The 12,703-nt window shown below is 39.1% G+C and overlaps 1 protein-coding gene and 1 long non-coding RNA gene across 12 annotated transcripts in view; one reads left to right on the plus strand and one right to left on the minus strand.

The window, feature by feature from the left end:
- The window catches only part of LOC138763897 (microtubule-associated serine/threonine-protein kinase 4-like), a 588,435-nt gene that overhangs the window by 331,024 nt on the left and 244,708 nt on the right, over positions 1-12,703 (minus strand). The window lies entirely within an intron of this gene.
- The window catches only part of LOC138763945 (uncharacterized), a 69,517-nt gene that overhangs the window by 27,714 nt on the left and 29,100 nt on the right, over positions 1-12,703 (plus strand). The window contains exon 2 of the long non-coding RNA XR_011357914.1: positions 11,547-11,650. This is a non-coding gene — a long non-coding RNA (uncharacterized lncRNA). The remainder of the gene's footprint in view (positions 1-11,546; positions 11,651-12,703) is intronic.

Genomic DNA, 12,703 nt, shown 5'->3' on the forward strand with positions numbered 1-12,703 from the left:
CGCGCTTCGGCGTCCAGTCTGAACCCGGAAGTTGTTGCTCAGCGGGACAGAAAAAGAAGCAGAAAAGACGCATCGGCTAAACACTGAAACAGAGCCACATTTCAAATTTTTGGGGACCCCTTCTCCTTTGATGTGCAAGATGCCCCTCCTGTGCTTCAAATGGAGCTCATTGACCTGCAGTGCAACTCTGAACTCAAAACCAAGTTCAGGGAGGTGAGTGGAAAAGCAGACAAGCTTGGGCAATTTTTGAGAGAATTGCCCCCCAGATTCCCTGAGCTTTCCCGAATGTCTTTTTGGGAGCACATACTTGTGCGAAAAGCTCTTCTCTACCTTGAACTTCAATAAGTCCAAGTACAGGTCCAGACTTACTGACGAGCATTTTCAAGCCCTACTGAGGGTCTCAACTGCCTCCTCCCTTAAGCCAAATGTGGCTCGGCTATGGGAGAGGAAGCGCTGCCAGATCTCTAGCAGTAAGAAGTAGGCAGAAGAAGACATGTTCATAACAGTTTATGTTCAATGTTCCATTCATGTTCAGAAAGTTAAAAGTTAAAGAACTGTTAATACAGACATTTGAATCTGAATAATAATAATTACATTTCTCCAGTCAGCAACTATATGTGGTTTCTTCAGCCTTCTATATCTGCTGTATTATTATTATTTTCATTATTATTATTTTCATTTTATTTATTTATTACTGATTGATTTTTTTCTTATGAATTGTTAATTTATTTATTTTTTCATCTTATTTTGTGTTTAAAAAATAAAAATAAAGACATTTGATAATATTGGAATGTTTTTGTAAGAGCTTTTCTTGTGGAAAACCTGATGCAGCCCAGCCTCACCCAGACTCTACCTCCAGCGGCCCCCGGGTAAACTGAGTTTGAGACCCCTGTATTAGATTAAGCCAACCATAATAATAATAGAGCAACTTAAGATTAGTTTTTTTTGTTACTGATCGTCATCACAGGCTGGTGGAACAGTCGACTGTTTCTGTAGCAACTTACAGTGGCCTACGCATTTGGGAAATACTGTCAAAGCTTGTCTAATCACTGAATCACAGACCTCAAGTCCAAAGAAATAGAGAAGCCACTTATGTCACAACTAAAATAATGAAAGGTTAAATTAAAGGTTGGACTTGAATGCAATAAAAAGGATCATATTATATTTATGAAACCTGACAGAACTATTTAGATACACCAACTATCTTGAACTGCAGTGGTAGCCATCCACATTGAATGCAGGATCACACAAATAGCAATTAAATACACAAACGGCCAATGTTTTTTATTAATATAATATTATTAAAAGAGATTATCAGTTGAATTTTCTTCCTCTTTGTTCAGAGCCGCAGTGGCTATATCATCTATCTAAACACTGGATGTAGGCTGGTCTAATTAAACTGGCAGACTGCCTGGGAGGCTTGAGTCTGCAACATTCTGAACTCAAAGCAGCTATCAACAGAGCAGAGACATTCAGTCTTCAAATAAATGCTTTCTACTAGTCACCTTTGTGGTTGTGGGATAGAGGGGTGGGGTAACAAAAAAGTGCACTGTAAAACATTGATCAAAATGCATGCAACAGGAAAGGCCTTTGATCCTCATCAAGTCTCCTTTCTCTACAAATAAACACTACAAGGGCTACTTTCAAAGACCCCACCTGACAATCAATTCCATGAGTGAATGAAGTCAGAAGCCGACTGTGAACAAGATTTCATATCCCTTCCCCTTTAACTTCTTAACAAGCTTCCTTCTTTTTTACTTTGTGCCTTGTCTGGCAGAAAAACTGTTACCCTGTACTTCCAAGATCAGTTACTCTGGAGTCACATGATTCTTATGGGTCACAATTGCACAGAGTCCACAAGATTGTATGAAATCCAAGGAAAAAGGTTCATGTGAAATCAATCAAGAACACCTTAAGTCAATGCAAAAAATGAAAAATTTTCACTGGCAGACTTGCTTTTACTTTGCAAATTACAATTTAACTAACCAAGTCTGCGTAAAACTTATTGCTACAATAAAAATGAGTAATTATAAACAAGTAGGATGCCTGCCAATATCTTCCCAGACACCATAATCACAAAATATCCATTGAAATTGTCCCCCTGAACTGTATGGATTAGAGTTGGCCAAAAGCAGGCACATATATGAAGTGCAATTCTGGCACGGCCTTCAATACATTGGATATAGTTTTGTTTCTAAACACATTTTTTCATGAAATTAACTGACCATCCAAACCTGACAATGGAAGAGCAGATAGAGGGTAGTAGGGTTTGAGGTTAGAGAAGTGACTATGAGGAGTGTCATGGTCACATCAATCTCATTAGGTGGCTCCTTTATAATCATGTTATAAATCATGTTCTATATTAATTTTAGTAAAGGACTTGATAATTTTCCCTATGAGAGTCTCGTTCAGAAAGTCATGAGGCATGGGATCCATGAAACCTTGATTGTATGAATAAAAAATTGGCTTACATGTGGAAAGCAGAGAGTAGGAGTGGAAGGAAAGTATTCTGCCTGGAGGTCAGTGACTAATGGAGTTCTGCAGGGATCTGTTCTGGGACCCCTGATATTTGTGATTTTTATAAATAACCAAGATGAAGAGGCCGAAGAATGGGTCAATTCATTTGTGGATGATACGAAGGTTGGAGGAGTTGTGGATGGAGCTGAAGGTTGTCATAGATGACAAAAAGATATAGAAAGGATGCAGAGTTGGGCAGAAAAGTGGGAAAAGAAGTTCAATCTGGATACGTGTGAGGAGAAGCATTTTGGATGGATAAACCAGAAGGCTATGTACAGGGTTAATGGTTGGTTACTTAAGATTGTGGATGAATATTGGGACCTTGGGGTCCAAATCCATACATCCCTCAAGGTTGCCATGCAGGTTGATAGAATAGTTAAGAAGGCCTATGGAATGTTGGGCTTCATTAATAGGGGGATTGAGTTCAAGAGTGAAGAGTTCATGTTGCAACTATACAAATCTCTAATGAGACCACACAAAGTATTGTGTTTAGTTTTGATCACCTCATTACAGGAAGGATGTGGAGGCAATGAAGAGGGTTCAGAGGAGATTTACCAGGATGTTGCCTGGATTGGAAAATGAGTCTAAAGAGGCAAGGTTAGCAGAGCTGGGACTTTCCTCTAAGGAGCAAAAAAGGGTGAGAGGAAATTTAATAGAGGTCCACAAGATTATGAGAGGCACAGATACGGTAGACAAGCAGCACCTTTTTCTCAGGGCAGAAATAGAAAACACCAGAGGACAACTGTACAAAGTGGAGGTTTAGGGGAGACATCAGGAGTAAGTGGTGTTTTTTTTAAAAAAAGAGTTGTGGGTACCTGGAATGCCCTGCAGGGATGGTGGTAGAACCTGAAACATTTAGGGGCATTTAAGAGACTCTTAGACAGGCACATAGATGGAAGTAAAATAGAGGCTTACGAGGTAGGGAGGGTTTAGTACCCTTTCTTTAAGGACTATACAGTTCGACACAACATCAAGGGCCAAAGGGCCTGTCCTGTGCTCTAGTGTTTTATGTTCTAAATCATGAAAGAATCCATTGACCACATGGAAACTTTTCTCCAGATAAACATTCCCACCTAAGTTCAAATATATCCCCTTTTTAGGCATTCCCTCAGAATCAATGATGACTTGCTTCCATTTAGGTCCTGAGGCAATAGATAAGTCCAATGTGAGAACTGTAGACACTTCCACAGTTGGGATGGAATGTTCTTGAAGGGAACATTGAAGGAATGGGCGGGTTGTGAGATGGTGTATTCCTTCCATTACTTATTAAAGGCAGCATGTACTGGCTCTATGGGCCTCAGAATTCTCAAGCTCCTTCTCCATTTTGAGCTGTCATGGGTCAGGTAATCACAGAAGAATTTTTTTTTTAAAATTTTGCCAAGGTGGTTCTTTTCCTCTGTCCACTGGTAATTTCTTCTCAAAACAAAGCTTGGAACCTCTTCCTGAAGCATAATTTCAACCTCTATGGTCAACACATCCTTTTTGTCTCCACAGATGCTACTTGGTGCACTGAGTTCTTCCAGTCGTTTAGTTTTAGCTCCAGGTTCCAGCACCTGCAGTCTTCCTTTCTTTCTCCATTAGAAATGCAATGTCTGTTGCAGAGATCTAATATTGTGCTGCCCAGCATCAGTGATGGCGTTTCATTAGGGGGTTTGAGTTGCGAATGTGGGCAAGGCATTCCTGGACTGGAAGCTCCACCGCACCTCAGAGGAGAATCCAACCAGCTCTATAACCATAAGATGACTGACATCCAAATGAAAGTTCATTACCTAAAGAAGAACTATTGAACCAGAGAATACTACAGCACAGATAACAGGCCATTCAGCCCTTCTAGTTTATACCAAAATATTATTCTGGTGGTACTATTGACCTGCACCCAGTCCATAACCCTTCCTTCCATGTATCTATCCAGTTAATTCTTAAAACTTAAGAGTGAGCCTGTACTTACCATGTCAGATGGCAGCTTATTCTAGACTCCCACCATTCTGAGTAAAGAATTTCACCCCAATGCCATGTCCTCTCATATTTATCTATCCTAATCTAAGTAGAAACAACCTACTCACATTTACTCTGTCTGTACCTCACATAATTTTGTTAGACCACTATCAAATCTCCCCTCATTCTTTTACGCTCCAATGAATAGTCCTAACCCTTTTAATCTTTCCCTGTAACTCAACTCCCTGAAGACCCGGCAACATCCTAGTAAATTTTCTCTGCACCCTTTCAACTTTACTGATATCCTTCCTATAGTTTGGTGACCAGAACTGCACACAATACTCACCATAATATTCCAACTCCTAAACTCAATACTTTGATTTATGAAGGCCAAGATGCCAAAAAATCTTTCTTTACAATGATGTCTATTTGTGATGACACTTTCAGGGAATTATGTATCTGTATTCCCAGATCCCCTTGTTCCTCTGCACTCCTCAGTGCCCTACCATTTACTGCATATGTCCTACCTTGGTTTCTCCTTCCAAAATGCAACACCTCAATTCCATCTGTCATTTTCTGGCCCATTTTTCCAGTTGGTCAAGATCCCTCTGCAAGCTATGAAAACCTTCCTCACTGTCCACAGTGCCTCCAATCTTAGTGTCATCAGCAAACCTGCTGATCCAATTTCCCCATATTATCCTCCAGATCATTCTTATAGCCAACAAACAAAAATGGTCCCAACACCAATCCCTGAGGCACACCACTAATCATAGGCCTTCAGTCATCCACTACCACTCTCTGTCTTCAAATCCAGTGTCTGATCCTTCTGAACCAACCTTGCATGTGGGACTTCCCTTCATCCACTTTCTTGGTAACCTTCTCGAAAAACTCTGAAAGATTCATTAAACATGACCTACCACGCGCAAGCCATGCTGACTACCCTTAATCAGAGAGAGTGAAAAGATGACAAACTCAGCAATTGACTACAAGCCATTAGATGCCCAACCCCCTCAGCAGTGTCTACCAAAGGCCTCAGCTGACAAAATGCCATATGTAGAGTAAAATGTCACATATAGAAAAGTATGCATTGCAGGGCTATCATTCCTTGACACAATCCCACAACAGCCAAACAATATGGCAACTAAAAACCAACAAGATCTCAGCACCAGAATACACCCTTGAAGTGTTTTATAACCTTGACAGTGAGGAGCTTCAGTCACAAATGCACAACCTCCCATTCACATTTGGGAAGAGGAGAATATTCTAGGGATAGTTGCTCTAGGCATCTTCAATATAGGAAGGTGTAAGAATAATTTGAATGGTCTCCCTGATGTCCATCACAAGAAGAGCAATTTCCTGGGTCCTCCTCCACTGGCCATACGGCCATTCCCCAAGTCACAGCATGTATTCCACCCACACAGAGGCATACTGCACCACACAACTGGAGATTAATACAAGTGGCAGAACCAATTGACATTCCTGATCTTTTATGATCTCAATAAAGCCTTTGACTTTGTCAGCTGGGGACACACCTCAAATTTGGCTGTCTGTAAATTTTTCTCTGGATCTCATGTTTACTTTATGATGGCATGAAAGCCATGACCTTTGTCAGTGGATGTACAATATAGCTAACTGCAATATAGACTGCTGCCAAGCAAGGCAGCGTCATTGCCCAAAACAGTTTCCAATCATTCTCACTGCAAATCTGCACCTCACTCTAACAGATCTTCTGCTGAAATGGAACCATTCTGCAGGATTAATTAGAAATGTTTCTTTACAAACCTTTGTAATATGGCGCTTTGCACTAAATCTTCTCAGTTGGTTGGACAAAAACGTACTAGATGAGCGTAAAATTGACTTTTAGATTTCAAAAGTTGGCATTCGACTGAATATGTTGAGAGAAGATCAAATTTAGTTTGAGTTCAATCTGTTTTTTTTTTCTCTACATCTGAGTTAGTCAAATTAGACTGGATCTATCTTGCAAGAGGAAATAACAGTTGCTATTTCCTCATTACAATCTGGAAAGGCCCCTGGACCTGATGGGTTTCCTGTGGAATTTTTAAAATTATTTTCTCAATTGCACACACCTTACTTGAATGTGTTGTTTGCAGATTCATTTAAACTGGGTAAATTTCCAGACTCATTTACTGAGGCTTGAATATCTTTAATTGTGAATAAAGGTAAAGACACAACTGAATGTTCTTCCTATGGACCGATTTCCTTACTGAATGCTGATGCTAAAATTTTAGCCAATAGGATGGAAAATATTTTACCATCAGTTATTTCTGAAGATCAGATGGGGTTTATTAAAAATCGATATTCCTATTTTAATATACTTTGCTTAATGAACATTACGTATTTGCCCTCTGGGAAAACTCCTGAGTGTATTCTTTAATTGGATGCAAAAAAAATAAGATTTTGATCGAATAAATGGGTATATCTATTTACAACCCTTGAAAATTTTAATTTTGGTTCTGATTTTATTACATGGGTTAAATTATTGTATTTACAGCCATCTGCCATAATTCCTACTAATTTACAACAATCTCAGCCTTTCAATCTGTAACATGGCACTTTTCAAGGATGCCCATTAAGTGCTTTATTATTTAATCTGGTGATTGAACTATTGGCAATTGCATTTCTTGGGTGTAAGGGATAGCTTGGGAATATGGAGGAAAGGGATTGAAAATGAGGTCTTCCTTTATGCAGATGATCTTTTACTTTTCATCTCGGATTCAGTTGCCTCCCTCCCCCATATGATGTCATTACTTTTACAATTTAGTTCATTTTCAGGATACAAATTGAATGTGCACAAAAGTGAACTTCTTCCACTGAATTTTTCTGTAACATTGTATGATGGTACTCCTTTTAAGATTGTTAAAAGTTAATATAGTTATCTTGGTAGCTCTTCAGCGCTTGACGTCCTGCTTTGCGGAAACTGCCAAAATGTTTGGCCTGGAAGTCAGCCTGAAGAAAACTGAGGTCCTCCATCAGCCAGCTCCCCACCATGATTACCAGCCCCCCCACATCTCCATCGGGCACACAAAACTCAAAACGGTCAACCAGTTTACCTATCTCGGCTGCACCATTTCATCAGATGCAAGGATCGACAATGAGATAGACAACAGACTCGCCAAGGCAAATAGCGCCTTTGGAAGACTACACAAAAGAGTCTGGAAAAACAACCAACTGAAAAACCTCACAAAGATAAGCGTATACAGAGCCGTTGTCATACCCACACTCCTGTTCGGCTCCGAATCATGGGTCCTCTACCGGCACCACCTACGGCTCCTAGAACGCTTCCACCAGCGTTGTCTCCGCTCCATCCTCAACATCCATTGGAGCGCTTACATCCCTAACGTCGAAGTACTCGAGATGGCAGAGGTCGACAGCATCGAGTCCACGCTGCTGAAGATCCAGCTGCGCTGGATGGGTCACGTCTCCAGAATGGAGGACCATCGCCTTCCCAAGATCGTGTTATATGGCAAGCTCTCCACTGGCCACCGTGACAGAGGTGCACCAAAGAAAAGGTACAAGGACTGCCTAAAGAAATCTCTTGGTGCCTGCCACATTGACCACCGCCACTGGGCTGATAACGCCTCAAACCGTGCATCTTGGCGCCTCACAGTTTGGCGGGCAGCAACCTCCTTTGAAGAAGACCGCAGAGCCCACCTCACTGACAAAAGGCAAAGGAGGAAAAACCCAACACCCAACCCCAACCAACCAATTTTCCCCTGCAACCGCTGCAATCGTGTCTGCCTGTCCCGCATCGGACTTGTCAGCCACAAACAAGCCTGCAGCTGACGTGGACTTTTTACCCCCTCCATAAATCTTCGTCCGCGAAGCCAAGCCAAAGAAAAAAAGAACAATTACAAAGAACCATTAACATCGTTTTAAAGAGAATTATCTTGCCATGCTTAAACAAGTGAAGCATTCTTTGACCCAATTGTCACCTTTGTCTCCAACTTTAGTTGGTCGTATAAATTCTATTAATATTTATATTTTATCTAAATTTTTATATTTTTCAATTTCTTTCAATTTTTGCTCCTAAATTGTTTTTTTTTGTCTGACTTGACTCGACTTACATGTGGAAGGGTAAACATCCTCGCCTTAATAAAGTTCTTCTACAGAGATTTAAGAGAGATGGTGGAATGACTCGGCCTAACTTTAGATTTTATTATTGGACAGTTAATATATGAAGTCTTACGATTTGGTCCTTTTTTCATAATCATTCTGAACGCCCATTATGGGTATCAATGGAGCTGAATTTCCCCCCAAAACTTTTCTAATTTAGTGCTTCTTGGCTCTTCACTTCCATTTTCAACTAATAGATAATCCAATTGTTAAATATTCTACGAGAATTTGGGCACAATTTAGAAAAAAATTTTGCATTTCATAATTTCTCTCTTTCAATTCCTATCATATCCAATCATTTTTTTCAATCTTCTTTACATGATGCTATTTTTTATACATAGTATAGAGAGGGGATTCAAAGTTTTAAGGATCTGTTCATTGATGGATATTTTGCATCATTTGAGCAGCTTTCTGCTACAGTTAACCACCTCAAATCTCAATTTTTTTAGATGTTTGCAAGTCCGGCATTTTCTTGAATCACAACAATCTGATTTCGCATGACATCTGAATCAAATTTTGTAGATGAATTTTTTAGTTTAATGTCTTCTCGTAAAGTATTAATATCTATTATTTACGAGAAATTGTGATGTTTAAATCAGACTTCATTTGCTAAAATTAAAAATGCTTGGGAACGTGATTTAAATTTGATTATATTGGATGTGGATTGGGACATGATTCTTAAGTTGGTTAATACTCTTCGTTATGTGTTCATCATAGTTTATTACAATTTAAATTGGTTCAGAGAGCACATATCTCTAAGGCTAAATTATCTTGTTTTTATTCTGTTATGAGTCCCTGTTGTGACACATTTAAGAACGGAGAGGCATCATTAATTCATATGTTCTGGACTTGACCTAGTTGAGAAAAATACTAGAGAGAGATTTTCTATACTTTGTCAAAAAATGTTAATATAGATTTAATACTGAACCCTTCGGTGGCCCTCTTCAGTACAATGGGAGGGAATGATTCTTCTTTGTCTTTGGTTCAGAGTTATGCTATCTTTTTTTGCCTCTGCTTTTGGCAAGATATGCAATTTTATTTAAATAGAAGGATGCTGCCCCACCTACTCAAGATCAGTGGTTGCGGAATATCATGTCTTGTTTGAATATGGAAAAGATTTGTTATTCAGCTAAAAAATCAGATATATGATTTCAGATTTTATGACACACTTTCTTACTTTATTACACTTCAGTGTAATTAAATTGTCTGACTCCTATCTTTTCCATTTTCACCATTTTTTAACCTTCATTTTTCTTTTATTACTAATCGAAAGCTCCATTCACACTGGCATTTTAACCCAGTAATTAACCACCAATCTACCAGCTAACATGTGAGTGTGAACGCTCGCGAATGGGCATGCAGGCATCAGATTGCCCCGGGGATGTACCACCTAGGGAGGCCAAGTGCAAAAGGGATGGGTGGGTATGCAGGATGCTACAACTGGAGGATAGGATCCCCTTTGCTCTGGGATGCCAGGTGGTGAGTGTAAAAGGGTGCAGAGAACCAGATAACATTGGTCCATTGTGAATGGCAAAAACACTATTTGAACCTACTCGCTGAATCGCCAATTCACTGGTTAGCCAATGTGAAAAGGGCTATATACAAAATCTGAAAATGCTGTTAGGCGGGAGGGTTTAAGTTTTTCTTCTTTTTATTATTTTTTCCCTTGTTTTTATTTGTTCCTTTTTTCCTCTTCCTTTTTTTCTCTCCATATTTTTTGTTAATAGCTTTTTTATATAAAAATATATAGTACTTGGAATATACAATTTATGTATGTTTTTGATATACTGAATGTTTTATTAATTTTGTGTAACTCATCATTTTATTGAATTGTATTATTTGTATAAGGACTTTATTAAAATCAATAAAAATAATTTAAAAAGAAAAATAAATTGTTCAGCCTATTTCATTTCCAACCCAGAACAAAGATCATACATCACAGAACTCCAGATCATCATTAACTTGCTTACAGAAGCATTCAAGAGATTGGTTCTATTCTCAATAGCAATGAGAAAAAAAAACTCTACCAGCTGCATGCACTGCACAACACTTGTTTCCAACAATAAATTTCATTGCAGGACCCAAGAAAACATGGCCTATTTCTCCAATCAGGAACCACTTCTCAAATGACATGGGCATGAATGATTAAATACACAAAGATCAAAATAAAGTGGATAGGTTAAGATGCTTTCACAAAATTGTAAACAGATTTCTTCCCAAACAAAGAGGAGATGATACCATTTAAAAGGAGATATCCCTTTTTCTGAGGTTAGAAGAGACCAGAAGACATAACCCTGGTTTCCCGCCTAAACCCAGACCCTTCTAAAAACTACTGTTGAAGCCTACCCTTAATTATGAGCTAATAAAAGCGTTTGTTCTCCTTCCAGTCATGAGAGCTTTTATTGATGCTACGCAAAAACACATCCATTAGGTGTAACAAATGAGCAGACATTTAACTGCACTACGAATAAGATATACAGTGGATTTATTGCTGCCTATGAGATGAAGCTGAGTGTTTAACTGTTGAGTCAGTCACCTTTTCTAGTTTAAGAATAAATCAATGATCATCAGTGTTTGTATTTACTTTAATCGTATAGCAGAGTTTGTCAATTCCTTTTTGGTGTTAAATAGCTTAGCATTTTCTTCAAGAAATGTCACACACTCTGTATTATCTTAGTTTTCCTGTAACTAATTGAATTTCCCTTACAGAATCATTAGAATGTAGTACCCAAGACAACTCTTGAGGTTTGTGCTCCATCCTTAAGGTTGCATTGGGTATATTTTGGCCTTCTCGCTATTGTTTATTTATTGCTAACTGCTTTATACCAACATCCCAAAGTTCCAGCACCACTCCAGGTCATTTTTTGTGAACAAAGTTAGTCAGTGAACGTATATTTTACCAATCAAGATGCAGATAGGTGGATCCAGGCATTAACATGGATACAATTTATTGACCGCAGAATGAAGAGCTACACCTGAATCTCTATCACTTTGCACTATTGGCTGAGATGCAAAAGCAACAACAATACAGCAAGAGCTCCATCAGCTACTTCACATGCCACAGGTAAGAGTAGAATGGCTCAAAGTAATAAAGATCCAATGTCCATGTCGCCAAATTAATTTTGTCCTTGCTGTGGAATAAACCTGAAAATTAAGTCTGATGCTTTTCCTTATTTTCCTACTTTCAAATCAGATATATTTTCCACTCTGGTACCTCACAAGGATGGAGGGTCTTCCTCTCATCATTAGTTAGTTCTCCTAATTAATTAATTCATTGTGTTTAAAAAAAAAAGTGAGAGAAGCTGGCAACATAGGGTATTAATTCTGATGGACTTTGTGACGATTCGGAATATGTAAAAGTTTGTTTATTTATTATCCAATTGTAAAAATATAACTTGATGAAACAGTGTTCTCCAGTCCACAGTACAAAAACAGTGCAAAACACACATTAAGACATAACAAACATAAAAACAAATGACACATATACACAGAACCTGGTTTGTGTTTAGCAGTTCAGCAGTCGCTGACCGTGGGAACAAGCTGTTCCTCGTCCTGGTGGATCGAGCTCTAATACTTCTATATCTCTTTCCTGACAGGAGTCACTGGAAAATGTTGCATGCGGGGTGGAAGGGATCTTTACAGATTTTGCAAGCACTTTCAAAACAACAAGCCTGGAAAAATAACATTGATGGGAGTTGGAATACCGAGCTATTAACGTGGGTGGTCATCCCTAATCCACCTGAAGTCCACAATCATCTCCTTTGTCTTGTCATTGGGACTCGCGTTGTTATTCTCACACCATTTTTATGAGATTTTCCACTTCTCTCCGTAATGCAACTCATCATCGTTTAAGACGAGACCAACTACTGTCATGCCATCTGCAAACTTGATGACTGTTGGAGCTGAATTTGGCATTGCAGTTGTGGGTCAGCAGGGTGTCATCAGGAGCAGGCTGCGCACACAGCCCTGAGGTGTGCCAGTGCTCAATGTGACGGTGCTCGATGTTATACTGCCAATCCAGACAAACTTTAGCCTTCCTGTTAGGAAGACCAGAATCCAATTATAGAAAAGGGTGTTGAATCCCAGCAAAGTCAACTTCTCCATCAGCCCCTGGGAC

The sequence above is a fragment of the Narcine bancroftii genome, chromosome 1 (genome assembly GCF_036971445.1).
Source record: "Narcine bancroftii isolate sNarBan1 chromosome 1, sNarBan1.hap1, whole genome shotgun sequence".
In the NCBI taxonomy this organism is placed as follows: domain Eukaryota; kingdom Metazoa; phylum Chordata; class Chondrichthyes; order Torpediniformes; family Narcinidae; genus Narcine; species Narcine bancroftii.